The sequence below is a fragment of the Silene latifolia genome, chromosome Y (genome assembly GCF_048544455.1).
Source record: "Silene latifolia isolate original U9 population chromosome Y, ASM4854445v1, whole genome shotgun sequence".
Taxonomy (NCBI): Eukaryota; Viridiplantae; Streptophyta; class Magnoliopsida; order Caryophyllales; family Caryophyllaceae; genus Silene; species Silene latifolia.
In genome coordinates, this window is record NC_133538.1 from 411,740,479 (window position 1) to 411,756,652 (window position 16,174).

The following is a 16,174-nucleotide window of genomic DNA, read 5'->3' on the forward strand; positions in this document are numbered from 1 at the left end:
CCTGACGGAGTGTTAAACAAGGCATTACCCGGTGTCTGCTGCAGGCTGGGTGGATTGTCAAATGACAAGCATCCCAATCCTCTGGGCTCAATGGGTTCGCGGGCTTCCACTCCTGCAAGGTCTAGCCTGGTGACTAGTTCTGACGAAATTGATTGATTTGATCCTCCACCGTTGGTCAGGTTCAGGGCTTCAGGTGCTGGAGCTGGTTTGGGCTGGACTGTTGTCACGATCTGAGCAATCAGGTTCTGGTTGTCTTTCCTCAGAACCTCAATGGCCTGACGCAGAGTATCCATCCCTTGAATCATCACCTGTATCGGGTTAAGCACTGGAGGTCCTCTACTTCTGAGAACTTCTGCACCTGATCCCTCATGGGTCGGGGCTCTAGACGCAGCTTCACCTCTGCTGGGGCTAGTTTCCCTACTGGATCTGGACTGGCTGGGTGCGCCTGCTGCCTTGTGTATCTTCGGCGGCTTCAGAGGCAGAGGCGGAGGCATGGTTCTGGGCGACATGCTGATGGGAACCATCTGGCTGAATGCTGGAGCAGCGCTTACTGATCCTGCAGATGCAGGGGAGAGTCTTGCTCCAAAGGACAGGACTGACATACTCTGGCTGCTGGAAGGACTCTGGCTGGTTCCAGACATGGTGACGGCTGGTTCAGTCTTGCGAGATTTGGCTATAGAAAATGAGCACTATGCCCCACGGTGGGCGCCAAACTGTTTTGGTAAAAATTTACCGGATTATTAATTTTGATTAGTGAGTGATAGTGATTAATCTATGGCCGATAATGGAATGAATGCGACGAATGTAACCTGAGAATTGACAACGAAATAAGAGAGTGACACGAGAAAATTTTGGTGACGCGAAAAACCCGATATGGGAACAACCGCGGGGGGAGTCGGAATCCCACCAATTTGCACTATAATCGAGACGGAATTATGCAAGTATGGAAATACAAGACTTATTTTGCTAGCGAGTTGTTGCTAAGTGTAGATGAAAAATTGGGAACTGATGTGTTGAATGTGCTTGAGTTTGAATGCCTTTGTTGCGTTGCTCTTCTATTGCTTATATAGCTGCCAGAGTCAGACTTAGAGTCATAGAACTTCCCCTGCTTCTGCTCCTAAATACCTGGTCAACTCCCTTAAGAATAGGGGTTTGTTGTTAACTCAATTCTTATTCCCCTTTGCACGTGTGTTTTTCCATTTTTTAATTTGTGTTTGTTTTGCTTTTGATCCTACGGCTCTCCACGCGCCACGTCATCAATCCCTCACAATTGCTTTCCTCCAATCGTCGTCTGACACGTCATAAGTGATAAAAGATGTAATTTTTATCCCTAAGAGTATGTATGAAAATTCGTACTGTATAATTTAACTTTATACCATTCATACCCGCATGAAAACAAAGAATGTATATTTTTGCTCAACCCTTAACCTAAGACGATCAAGTTGTTACCAAGAAGCGTTTCTTGCAACTGTCAATAAGCAATTTTGGATCACTTCGCGTTTGTTTATAACCCTCAATTTGTTTATTTCCTGCAAGAATAATGCAAGATGTTATAGCAGGAAGCACCCTCAACAACCATATTTATCAAGATGCGCTACTATATTCATCAAAATAGGTTAATCTCAATAAGCGCATTGAATGCATGTGAATACCGTAATTCATTTTGGTAAATATTACTGTGTATTGAATGCCATACTTCCTCCGAGCATGGTGCTATTTACTATGTCGTACATTAAGGATATCGGTACAGGGAAACGAAAATAATTTAATCTCAATAAGCGCATTGTCACTTACGAACCGCACTAAAACTCAGCAACAAATATCCGATACAAACATGTCAATGTGCTAGATTATGCTAACTTGTCACAAATTTTCATGCCTTTGGTTTTCGATCCATGTGGCATACCTAGTCTGAGCATTGAGATTCGATCAGATCATGTAGTCATTAATATCAAGAGTAGGAGTACCATGCTCTTTTAGAATGGAATAGCAGTACAAGTGTAGAGTAATCATGCACCTGAATCCACGCTGCAAGCTTAGGTCTTCCAACTGTGAGATCATACTTCTTCACCTCCAGCAAGAAAGGATGATATCTTTCAAAAAATGGGACATAAGCGATATCAACCTGATATAGCAAGAAAATCAACTGAATATTTTTCTTATCAAGGATTTTGAATTGAGTTGGAGAGAAGATGGATATCTCCATTTCCTCCAACACACTTCATTAAAACGACAATGAAAATTACGTAGTCCCTTCCCCTCCCCTCCCCTTTCTCCCATCCAACCAAGGCCTACGAGGGATGGGAGAGGACTGTCAAACCTGCAGGGCAAAACCTAATACATAAAAATCATATGTCTAAGCGGAAAATCAAACATCTGTGATTCTGTTCCTTACCAGACTGAACTGACCCAAGAGAAAGGGACCGTCGTCATACATGGATAGAGCATCTTCAATGTAATCAAAGGCACCTTCTAATACAAAAATACAAATAGTAGAGGATCATTAAGCGGGAATACAAAAATAATAATTTAAAATCAAAGAAGTTCAAATATAGAGGCTTGAACATTCGGAATTCTGCATTCATTCCTTCTGCTTTGAATGAAGGCATGAAGCAGTGACATTTTTGTGGAAAGAGTCTGTGAAGGAGAACAGGACATCTGCAAACTCCTGTTTGGCAGGATCCTGTATAATGAAGCCAGGAGTTAAATTATCAACGGATTTGTCATTGCTGACCATGCTAGAGTATATGTATGTCAGTAAAACCTTACATCTGGCAGTAAAGATGGGCCTTCAAAGTTTTTGTCAATGAACTTAATTAAATCGAGACTCTCTCCTCTGACTTCATTGTTATGCTCTAATGCTGGAACCTGCAGGATTAATCGAATTACAAAAAAGGGAGACAATAGAAAACATTACTTCTTGAACCATAAACAGCTTAAATGAAACTCCCTTTATCCCTACTGTTTTAGCAGGATTTTCCCTGAATGGGTCCGGCTTAATTTGAAGAAGTAATTTGGGTATCTAGTTCTATAAGTTTGGAATATTGTAAATGAATAAGAGAGAAAGACTAGAAAAAAGAATAATACTGTTCAGATAAGCTGAATACGAATTTGTTTTAGTAATTGGATGCTCATAAAAATGATAAGAGACAAGTAGTGAAGTAGTTCGATATTAATGAATGATGGATCCCTTTACAAATGCTAGTATTACAATATTTATAGTCATAAAAATGAACGTTGTATTAGTCTTCAACGCCCTTCCCTTTTGTCGGAGCTGTTGCCGGATTAATAGGGCATATTCCCTATTAATCCGGTTGACTCGTTCCTATTTGGTTGATCTTTAGCTTTCTTTCCCTTTGCACGTCCAGATTCATGGGCAATATGGTTTCATAATTAGACTTAGTCTTCCTTGAGGATAGGACACGAATGTATATCCTTATATAACCGTTTTTCTTATTCTTCACTCAATCTAGCCCGCTTTAATACTCTGTCGGGCTATTCTGTGCTTTACCATCGGGCTTCTCTTCCGGGATTAGGCGGCTGAGTGCTATAATATTCTTCAACACTAAATTTGTCCTTTTGTCTCCTCCAATCACCTTGTAAGGTCGGGCCAAGTTATGGTCGGTCAAAGTAATCTGGGCCTAACAATTGCCCCTTGACATTTTACCCGTCTTTGGATCGGGCCGGGGTGAGATGTCAACTTTACCGGGTTAAATAACAAAGAGAATCATATTTAATCAATGACTCTTAGACTCCTAGTTACCGTTGAACACCATAACGGCTAGGTGATGTCATCTTTGAGAGTTTTGCAATTTCTAGGGTTTTCATACCGTTATACACCTTCTATAAATACGGTATTTGTGACGAATTTGTTTTCCACCAATTTTCTTCCACTTTCTTTGCTAAATTTCTCTCTAGAATTATTCTCTATTTCTCCTGAGCTCTACTCTGCTAACCTATAATTTCTCAATAATTAAGCTTTATCACAATAAATTAAATAGTAAAGAATATGGGAGCCAAGAAACGTCCCGTAGCCCGAAAATCACTGCGCACTTCGGAGGTCTGCTGCGAGCTGAACCCACGATGTCCAGGAGGAAGAGGTGATGGAAATTGATCCTCCCGCTCGTCTTTGTGGCTTTTAAGTACCAGGATTCTATTTTCACTGCTCTTCAATCTCTGGATCCTTACTTTCCTGAAGAGAACTTGTTGAAAGCAAATTATGACAAGATATTAAGGGAGAAGAAAATAATTCCTGAATCGACTGAGGTATGGATTCCTCGAATCTTGTCCATCGAGCTAACTGGGTGTCACCTGGTTGGTTCTGTATTTTTGAATGGGCGTTCAAAGCAGGCTGTAAATTACCTTTTACCCCTTTAATGATCGATATTATTCGTGCAATGGAAGTATCACCTTTTCAGATTATGCCAATGGTTTGGAAACTTATCCATTCTGTTGAAAATTTATGTGCTAAGCACAATCTCACAATTACCCTTAACGATATCAAGGCAATTTATCATATGAAAAATCCAGTTAATGGTCGTTTTAATTTGAGAATCAAGTCGAAAATGTCTCCATTAATTACTAACCTGGACTCTGGAGACGATAAAAGTTGGGCAAAGACTTTCCTGTTTATCCTGACCGACTGGGATCGAGGCTTTGATTATCTCGAGATATCCTCCTTGGAGAGTGGTAGGTTTCTGTACTCTTATTTTGCAATATATATTACATGAAATTAATAGGTTTTGATTTTCACCCGTGTATTTTCGACGGTTTTTGCAGCCCCGATTGGAACTTTGATCCTCTTGACGAGGAAGTCGTTTCCGGGATAGAGGCTTTCCTTGTTATTCCCGAGGAAGAGAGGACCTGCCAGCTAGTTTAGGCGGGAATTATTGCCCCGGTATATGAAGACCAAGCCGATCAGGGTCAAGGTGCCCAAAGGCAAGCCTAGCTCTACTGCTCTTTCCTGTATGTCTTCTATATGTTTTTATGTTAATTGTTATCTTCTTGTCGCTTCTCATCTGATACTTACGTGTATTCTTTACGTATTCAGTATTTAGGTCTTCTACTAGGTTGGCCAGCTTTTCTGCAAAAGATTTGAAGGCTGGGGTCGCTAGGATTGCTGAACAGTCCAAGAGCCAGGAGGCTAGTGGGAGTGACAAAACGCTTGATATTCTGGTTTCGATGTCCACCTTCCCAAGATCCACCCAGGCTAGTGTCACCGGAGGTCGTCCGTGGCTCCAAAAGGAAGAGGGAAGATGTTATCCTTGAAGAGGAGGGAGAGAAAGAGCCTATCCCCGCTCACCAATCGGGAGTATAAGGCAAGTGCCTGCTAGGATTGATGACATGGACGATGCCCGGCACGGATAAATGAATTTTCTGCAAAAATGGGCGGCCGCTCTTGTCTCTAATACTCTTGAGTCGTCTACCGAGTGGGTTTCTATTCGAGCTCTCTTGTGACAAAGGTCGAACTTGCTTCTCAGGCTAAGGAGGTTAGTTGTAAAGGGATATTTTTTATTGTTCATGTGCTTTTTGTTTTGCTTTGTACTTGGCTGATTGATTTTATTATTATTATTTTTTTTTTGTAGGGATTGGATGTCGGGTTGGCTACTGCTTGTCAGCTCAGGGATGCCCAGGCCGGGGTTTCTAGTTTGGAGGAAAAACTGGATAACCTTAATCGTGACTCGCATACATCCAAGAGTAATGAAGTAGTACTTCAATCCCAGTGAGGAATGACTAGAGAGGCAACTAGGGTCGCTATAGTTTGTGAGGTGGCCGCAAAAATGCTTGAGAAGGTTGTCGGACAAGAGTTGGAGGCCGAGAAGCGGGCAATGCGGATCGATTGAGAAAAATGAGGAGCTTGTCTTGAAAAGGAATTAGTGGAGGCGCGGCCGATCTTTGCTCAAGATTCTTTGGGAAAGGCGGGTTGATGCTATGAGGGATCCGGAATCGACCGGGCTAATTGGGATCCGGACCGGGATGAAACAAAGATTGAACGCTCGATCTGATTTGGCCAATATGGGTCAAGAAGAAGAAGTGGATTCTCCTCCTTCCAAGGCAAAATCGATGACCAGGAAATGGTGGATGGTTGTGAGTCGATTCTTGGCTCAAAAATAACTTAGATTTGTGTTTTTATTTTAGGTTTTGGTCTATCCAGGGGGAATGTCCCTGGAATGAATATTTAGGAATTTTTTGGCCCATCCAGGGGGGATGTCCCTGGAATGGATGATTATTAGGTGTGTGGTAGGGCCAATTATTTTGGATGAATAAATATTTGGTCTTTGTTTGTTTCTTTTTGTGTTTTGACAAGGTACTTTTATAATGTTGGATGTGTCTTGGATCCTGACCGATTATCGACTGGATCGAGCCAGCCGATTTTGTCTTGGATCTGCCAGTTTTTTTTTTTTTTTTTTTTGTTATGGGTGAGGTTGTTACCTGTCTGGAGGGCTTACGTCCCCTGCCTGTCTGGAGGGCTTATGACCCATTTATATTATACAAGTCAGGAAGGATTTTTCCAGATTTGTATGTTAAGTGGAGCTCAATATTTAAAGGCCTGTTTTGCAACTGAATTTTGGATAACAGTTGGATATTTGGTGGGGGTGGCCCCCAATCTTTGAGATTTGTTTTAAATAAAATGCAGTATGTAAAACAAGTATTGAAGATTCTACTTGGTAAAAGTAAATATGAGAACATAGATAAGTACTTTGGCACATAATTTGAAGAAATCATATACGGCATTTATTCATGTAATGGCAAGTATCATACATGTAGTTTCATATCAAGCCAGGCAAGAAATGTCAAGATGAAAAATTATACCTGGATTGAGAGATATATTTTATACGTGAAATAGTTTTAAATGTGCAATATTCCAAGCTCTTGGGATCATTTCGCTGTCCAGGGTTTGTAATCTATAAGCTCTCTGGCCGACTATTGAGTCAATCAGGTAAGGACCTTCCCAGGTTGGGGCCAATTTGCCAGCATTCTTTTCTTTTGTGTTTTGGAAGACTTTCCTGAGGACAAGGTCTCCTACCCTGAATACCCTGGCTTTGACAGTTTTGTTGTAGCTTTTCGCAACTCTTTGCTGATATGCTGCTAATCTGATACTGGCTACATCTCTTAGCTCTTCTGTTAAGTCCAGGTTGTCCTCCATTAGAGGTATATTGCTTGTTATTGTGTTCAGGCTGCATCTGGCTGATGGAATGTCTACCTCAGCCGGGATTACTGCTTCACATTCATAGACCAAGGAGTAGGGGTTTTGCTTTGTGGATGTTTTAGGCGTGGTTCTGTCGGCCCGAGGACCAGGGGGAGTTCTTGACCCATCTGCCTTTTCTTCTTTCCAGCTTCTTCTTTATGCAGCTGATTACCACCTTATTACTGGATTCTGCCTGACCGTTAGCTTTTGGATATCCTGGTGTAGATGTTACCAGATTGATGTTCCATTGAGCACATAAGGCGGCTGTTCTTTTTCCCGCAAATTGCGTGCCATTGTCGCATACTATTTCGGAGGGGATGCCATATCTACATATGATGTTGTGTTTGATGAATGCTATGACATCCTTTTCCTTGACTTGCCTGTATGAATCAGCTTCTATCCACTTGGAAAAGTAGTCAGTCATTGCTAGCATGAAAACTTTTTGTCCGGGTGCTTGAGGTAGTTTCCCTACTATGTCCATGCCCCATTTCATAAATGGCCAGGGTGCGGATATGGAATGTAGTTCCTCAGATGGCTGATGGATATATGGTCCGTGAATCTGACAAGCTTTACATTTAGAGCTGAATTCCAGGCAATCGGCCCTCAAGGTGGGCCAATAATAACCTGTTCTGAGTACTTTGCTTGCCAGGCTTCTTCCACCTTTATGATTTCCACAGTATCCTTCATGGATTTCTGATAATATCTGCTCAGCTTCTTGTGGTTCCAGGCATCTGAGGTACGGCCCAGCCTGCGATTTCTTAAAAAGCACGTTGTCAATAATAGTATACGAAGCAGCTTTTATTTTTAGTGCTCTGGCGTCTTGCTTATTTAGGGGAAGGATTCCTTGTTGTAGCCAGTCATAGTAGGGTTTTGTGCAAGAATTGGCAATATAAATTGGGAAACTTTCATCTTGTTTATTTATTGCAGGTTCTAGTAAATGTACGATGGGTATTTTGTCGAAGTCTAGGGGACTGAAGTTAGATCCTAGGCCGGCTAGAGCATCGGCTTGGGTATTCAAGTCCCTGAGAATTTGGTCAATATTGAAATTTCGAAATTTTCCTTTTAAACTTTGAACAACATCCAGATAAAGCATCATTTTGGAGTCTTTTGCAGTATATATCCCATTTACTTGGTTGGAGATAATAAGGGAATCAGTACGTACCTTTAGGTTTTGCACACCAAGGTCAATACATACCTTTAATTCGGCTATTAGGGCTTCATATTCTGCCTCATTGTTGGTGGCCTCAAATGCACAGCTTATAGCATGTACTATCTTATCCCCCTGTGGTGATTTTAGTACTACCCCCAGGCTTGTGCCCCTCATGTTGGCTGCACCATCGACGAATAGGGTCCATTCTAGCTCTGTTTGGTCGCTGGTCAGTTTATTCACTTCTTTTATTAGGTCGGGTTCTACGGTCGGACTAAAATCAGCCACAAAGTCTGCTAATGCTTGGGACTTAATTGCTGTCCTTGGTTCAAATGTTATATTGTATGTGCTCAGCTGGACTGACCATTTGCACATTCGTCCGGACAATTCTGGCTTCCTAAGTACAGACTTGATAGGAAGATTGGTTTTGACTATTATAGGGTGGCTTTCAAAGTATGGTCTTAATTTTGTGCAACTCATAATTAAAGCTAAAACATATTTTTCAAGCAGACCATACCCGATCTCTCGCATCCGAGGCTCTTACTTACATAATAGACAGTCTTGTTGTCCGTCTGCTTCTTTGACCAAGACCGCACCGACAAGATTTAGCTGTGGATGATCGATATACTTTGTCGGGGTTCATTTTTGATTGGTTTTGCCAGCAAGGGAGGAGAGGATAGATATATCTTTAGGTCTTCAAAGGCGGCCTGATGATCAGGGGTCCATTGAAAGTCCTTGTTCTTCCTTAGCAGGTTATAGAATGATTTACACCTCTCTGATGATCTTGAAATGAACCTGTTCAGGGCCGCTATTCTTCCAGTCAGCTTTTGTATGTCTTTGACCGTCTTTGGTGGTTCTAGCTCCAGAATAGCTTTGATCTGTTCAGGGCTGGCTTCTATTCCTCTTTTTGTCACCATATAGCCCAGGAATTTGTCTGCTGAGACTCCAAAGTGGCATTTTTGTGGGTTGAGCTTCATATTGAATTTCTCCAGTATTTGAAAGGCTACATCCAGGTCTTTGACGTGGTCTTCTGCCTTTTTTGACTTGACTACCATGTCATCTATATAGACTTCCATGGTGTCTCCTATCTGGTCTTTGAACATCATGTTGACTAGCCTTTGGTAGGTTGCACCTGCATTTTTTAATCCAAAGGGCATAACAAAGATAACAATATATACCTCTTTCGAAGAATGAAAGCCGTGCTTTCCTGATCTGCAGGGTGCATTTTTATCTGATTGAATCCGCTGGAGGCATCCATGAATGTTAACATTTCGTGGCCTGCAGTGGCATCTACCATTGCATCGATGTGTGGCAGGGGAAATGGATATTTTGGGTATGCTTTGTTTAAGTCGGTGTAGTCTACACAGACTCTCCATTTGCCATTTTTCTTTTGGACGACTACTACGTTTGCAAGCCAGTTAGGATACATTACTTCCCTGATCATTCCCATGTCCAGTAGCTTGTCAACTTCTTGGTTGATGATTTCATGCCTCTCTGCAACGAATTTTCTTCTCTTTTGCTGTACAGGCTTAAAGGATTTGTCAATATTCAACTTATGAGTAATAACATCAGCATCTATACCAGTCATATCAAAATGTGACCAAGCAAAACAAGACATTTTAGTTTTTAGAAAGCTGACCAGATTGGGTCTGATTGAGTCGAGTGCATCTGACCTTACAAGTACTTTCCTGTCAGGGAATTCTGGGTCCAATATGACCTCTCCTGTTTCCATCTGTGATTGTGCTACATATTCTTCCCTGACAGGTGACTTTAATTGCTATGCAAGGGACTTACCTGACCTTGAGGGTTTCAAAGCCTGAGTGTAACATTCCTAAGCTGTCCTCTGTTCTCCCCTGATGGTGGTTATCCCCCATTTTGTTGGAATTTTCACACATTGATGGTATGTTGATGGGATTGCTTTGACATTGTGGATCCATGGTCTGCCCAGGATTACATTATATGATGATAGGCAATCCATTACTCCAAATCTTTCATATGAAGCCACGCCTTCCACATAGGTTGGCAGGCTGATTTCTCCCAAGGTGTTCTTTGTTTCTCCGCTGAATCCAACCAGGACGCTGGATTTCTTGATAATCTTTCCTTCATATATCTTCATGGCTTTGAGGACGTCAAGCATCACCAGGTTAATTGAACTGTCTCCGTCTATCAGGATTCTTGATACCTTTGCTGTGCCAATTTGCATGGTGATTACCAAGCTGTCATGGTGTAGATCTGATATTCCCTGCAGGTCCGAGTCATCAAAGGTAATAGCAGGCAATGACTTGGGCCTGGAAGGAGGTTGAAGTCTGGATTCCCTGGATATTCTTTTGGCAGCTGAGCTAGTCAGACCACAGATTTCTGATCCTCCATTTATGAACTTGACTTCATAGATGGGGGGAAGAGGAGGGGGATCTCTGTCGTTCCCTGAATCTCACTTGTTTTGTCCTTCATCTTTGTTCTTTGGCTGCTGGATTAAATCCTTCAAGAAGCCTTTCTTTAGGAGATATGCCACCTGTTTCCTGAGCTGGATGCATTCTTCTGTGGTGTACCCGATGTCCTGATGGAAGTCACACCATCTTGTTGGGTCTTTCCTGGGGTTGTCGATTTCTTGGGCCATCCGACCGTATCTCCCGGCTTTCAGCGTTTAATTAATCCTGCAGTATTAATAGAGAAGTTATATTCAGAAATAGTTGGTAGGCTAGAAAGGTTACCTTTGTGTTCTTGTGCCATGTTGACTTCAGATCTTTCAGGCCTGGAATAGGGTGCTGATTTGGGGTTGTCTCCTTTCTGGTAGGAGCTTTTCCTGTTAGTGTGCCCATAGCCTTGTTTTCCTCCGGATGAGTTCGTTCTGAAGTTGAGATCTTCTTCCAATCTGACATGCTCTAAGGCGATGGATTGAACAGTGGCAAAGGTTGGGCATGCTTTCTTGGTCGTCCGCATAGATGTCACCGTCAAGCGGGACTCCTTGCTGAAGGCTTCTACCGTTTTCTTCATCACACACAGGAATGGCCACTTTTTCTTTGACAAATCTAGCCAGAATTCTTTGAGAGATTCTTCGAGGAAGTTGCTTTACCGGCCCCGAACAGTTCTTGGGTCTCTTCGCCATATCTCTCGCGCTTGCGAATTGTTGATTGAAGGCATTGATTAATTCTGCAAAATTCTTGATACCTCCGTTTGGGAGATTAATGAACCACTTAATGTCTTTGCTCCGGTCGGGGTTGTACCAAAGCCCTTACACATGCGGACTGCCCGAGTTCACTGGGTATTGAGGCGACCAACATTTTACTCGTTTAAATATGGCAACGTGATTTTGTGAATCGGAGGTTCCATCATAAGTTCTCATGGATGGAACAAGAATTTCTTGGGAGATCAATCTTTGCAATTTCATCTGCAAAGGGTGAATCTCGCAAAGCTGTCAACTTCTACTTCAGCCATAGGGTCCGGCACTCCGGTATGTTTTCTATTTTATTGTGGAGTTTTTGAATTTCTGAAGCATGGCCATCATTATTCTTTGTTTCGATCTGTTTGTTTCGTCATTGGGAATGGTTGGGGTACCAGATAATGTATCCTTCTCCGGGGTTCCAAAATTGGAGAAGTCAATGTTTTTGATAATGGATGAGAATGAGGTTCCTGGTTCAAATCGGTTTTGGAGCCCGAAGCCCGATTTTCCAATTTTTTCTCGGCTAGACTCGACTCCTTGACTTATTGATTTGCATCACCTTGGGCACGCCTTCTCTTGGATTGTTTCCAATTCTTTGATCTTGGCCAGGGCAGCCACTAATTGTTGTTCTGAGGTGAGTTCCACCATTTTTATGTGTGAATATTAAATAAAAGATGGTAAAAGGAATTTTTTGATTAAAGAGCTAGATGCCCCACGGTGGGCGCCAATTGTTTTAGCAGGATTTTCCCTGAATGGGTCCGGCTTAATTTGAAGAAGTAATTTGGGTATCTAGTTCTATAAGTTTGGAATATTGTAAATGAATAAGAGAGAAAGACTAGAAAAAAGAATAATACTGTTCAGATAAGCTGAATACGAATTTGTTTTAGTAATTGGATGCTCATAAAAATGATAAGAGACACGTAGTGAAGTAGTTCGCTATTAATGAATGATGGATCCCTTTACAAATGCTAGTATTACAATATTTATAGTCATAAAAATGAACGTTGTATTAGTCTTCAACGCCCTTCCCTTTTGTCGGAGCTGTTGCCGGATTAATAGGGCATATTCCCTATTAATCCGGTTGACTCGTTCCTATTTGGTTGATCTTTAGCTTTCTTTCCCTTTGCACGTCCAGATTCATGGGCAATATGGTTTCATAATTAGACTTAGTCTTCCTTGAGAATAGGACACGAATGTATATCTTTATATAACCGTTTTTCTTATTCTTCAGCTCAATCTATCCCGCTTTAATACTCTGCCAGGCTATTCTGTACTTACCATCAGGCTTCTCTTCCAGGATTAGGCAGCCTGAGTGCTATAATATTCTTCAACAGCTAAATTTGTCCGGTCTTCGTCTCCTCCAATCAGCCTTGTAAGGTCAGGCCAAGTTATGGTCAGGCCAGGCTAATCTGGGCCTAACACCTACAGATAGTTTTCACTTCCTTATGGATCGTTCTTACATAAACACACGCAGGTAAGCTAGAAAATCCCACATTCATCTCCAAAACACAAAACATGACTAAAAAGGAAAAATAAACTATTGACTTGGACATTCTAAATGAAATATAGCAACTACCTCTATGGGGAGTGGGGGTACCATGTAAGTAAGGCTCGAGTCTTCACTTTGCATTCACATGGTGGTGATTTATAAAGTATCGAGCAACAATTTCCATGTCACGAATGAATTAAATAATTCTACCATCTGAACTTTAAGGGTGTGTTTGGATTGAGTGATTTGGAGGGAAAAGAAAGGGAGGGAGAGTAGGGGATTGAAAATCCTTTGTTTGGATAGCAAATAAGGGTGGAGGGAAATGGAGGGGGAGAGATTTGGAGGGTTCCATTTTCCCTCCTCCAAGACAAATCATAATCTCTCCACAATAGGCAAGATTTGGAAAGAAATTGTATCCAAACACCCACATTTCATTTGCCCTCCCCTTCCCTTACCTCCCTTTCTCTTCCCTCCTTCCCCCTCCCCTTCCTTTCCCTCTACTTTTGCTATCCAAACACACCCTAAAGAGTCTTATGAATAATGATAAGATTAGTGATTTTTATATTTCCAGGATTTGTCTATGCACCAGCCTTTGTGAAAGCAGAAAATTCCGTGTCCTGATATAATTACTTGGATAAAATTTGGATATAATTATTTCACTTATTTGTATACAGTTTGCCTCCAAATCTTTTCTCTGTAGAGGGATTTTTGTTTGCCTTGGAGAAAGGAAAAATGGATCCCTCCAAATCCCTCCCCTCCATTTCCCTCCTACACGTTTTGTTATCCAAATAAGGAATTTTGTATCCTTCCCTTCCCTTTCCCTCCAAAACCCTCCATCCACAGACACCCTAAGCCTTTAGTCTCTCATTAGTTTAACTGTTAGCTAGATAATGTGTAACCAAACTGGATGATTGCCAGGAAATAAAACCAATATTAACTACATGAATGAGATGATTAATCCTCAGTGCTATCTCTATCCAAGAATTACCCATCAGACAGACAACGAGTTCAAAAGACCAAACTCACACACTTCACAATTGCAATATAGCGTCGGTAGAAAATGTGTCATCCTTTCGCAAAATAAAAACGATTAGAAAGGTGTGGCCTATTTCTGTCCATACTCTTTGAAACTCTAGTAAAGTAGATCCACTGAAGGACTGCGTACGTGATTTGGAAATCGTTACACATAACAATTGTGCTAACTGCCTCACTCAGATATAGCAGCAAAATATGTTGGAAGTGATGCCTTTGAAAAAAGGGAAAAACCAAAATTTGGTTTTGCTTCTATCCCACATCGGTGGGGAAGCTCTTGTTTGAGGGCTTTATATTTGTCCCTCCACTTAGATGGTTAACAGAGTGGATCAAGGGGGTTTTTGTTGTGAGACATAGGCTTGTGGGTTTGGGTCCAAACACACACATGTGCGCATCTGCTCGGGCACTGGCTTTGGCAGAGCATCTATGGTGCAGGCCAAAGGTGGGCCCTTTTTTACCTTTTTGCTCTTGTGATATGGGATGACTGTTAGTGGGACAGAGTCTTGCTCCCGGTTTTTCTCTGTTGTTGGCTGCGTTTTAGGGCCACGTTTTTTAGCTCTCTAACTGCTCCTATTTATTATAAATAGAGCATCAGTTCTACACCAGAAACACACACAATTCACTCTACTCTCTCAATCTCAAATGTTTCCTCTCTTCTAAATTCGTTTATGGGTACTGTTATTATCATCGTTCCAAAGCTTCCAGCCTTGAGTGGGCAAGTCTGGGTGCTGCAGTGTCAAACCTTGGGGAACTACCGGCGCCTGCTGATTGCCACCACGGTCGTTCCGAAATAGTTTTCAAGGCAGAGACCTTCATACCTCGTCGTAGCAAATCGGTTATGTTTCTCTACTCTCTCAATCTCAAATGTTTCCTCTCTTCTAAATTCGTTTCTGGGTACTGTTATTATCATCGTTCCAAAGCTTCCAGCCTTGAGTGGGCAAGTCTGGGTGCTGCAGTGTCAAACCTTGGGGACTACCGGCGCCTGCTGATCGCCACCACGGTCGTGCCGAAATAGTTTTCAAGGCAGAGACCTTCATACCTCGTCGTAGCAAATCGGTTCTGTTTCTGTTCTTATTCTTTCATTGTTACTGCACTCTATCACACCAACAATTTGAAAACTATTTTTTGTTGTTGTCTACTGCTGTAACATGTCGTCTGTTTTAGCAAAGACTCTCCCTGATTTGACTAAACTTGATAAACTAGACGGTCATAACTATAAGCGTTGGTCACAGAAACTGTTGATGTTCTTTGAACAACTAAAAATCGATTATGTGTTGTTTAGTGAACCTCCTGCTCCTGTTAATGAGGTAGCTGTTGCTTCGTTTGTAGAGGAAATCCCACCTGTTATTTCGGTTGTTAAGTCAAATGAAGATGATATAAAGAAATTTGATAAGGACAATAAACTTGTTAGATGCCAGCTTCTAAACAACATGACTGACACCCTTTTTTACCTATTTATGGTTCATAAGTCTTCCAAACTGATATGGGAGTCCTTAGAGGCCAAGTATGGGGCTGATGATGCGGGGAAAAAGAAATATGTTGTTGGTAAGTGGCTGGAATTTTAGATGGCTGACGAAAAACCCATCATGGAACAAGTTCATGTTTACGAGAACCAATGTGTTGATGTCGTAAACGAGGGTATGAAATTAGATGACACTTTTGTGGCTAATGTATTGCTAGAGAAATTTCCTCCCTCCTGGTCTGACTATAGGAACCACCTTAAGCATAAGAAAAAAGACCTTTCTTTCCAAGAACTAGTAGGACACATGAGGACCGAAGAGGCAAATCGCCTTAAAGACCAACCTGTTAGTCGTTCTGTGAATGCTTCTGTTGCTGCTGTTAAAGTTAATCTGGTTAAGTCTGGTGGTCCGTCCAATGCTGAGAAGTTCAAGGGTAAGGGTAAGGCCAAGGTTGGTCAGGGTAAGAACCAGGGTCCAGCTAAGAAGAATGGTCCAGGGAAGCATACCAAACCTGTTGCTAAGATTCAGAAACGAAAGGGTCCCATTGTGTTGAGTTTATGGATTCAAGTACCTTAGAGGGGGAGGGGGTGAATTAGGTACTATTTAAAAATTTTAACTTAAACTTTATTAATTTAAAGTGAGTTGAATGAATCAAAAGAGATAAGAGAATACTTCGAATAATATTGCAAGATTAAAC

General features: G+C 41.7%; 1 pseudogene; it reads right to left on the reverse strand.

The window, feature by feature from the left end:
- Positions 1–1,437: 1,437 nt before the first annotated feature.
- The window catches only part of LOC141632327 (glutathione S-transferase L3-like), a 61,152-nt pseudogene continuing 46,415 nt past the window's right edge, over positions 1,438–16,174 (reverse strand).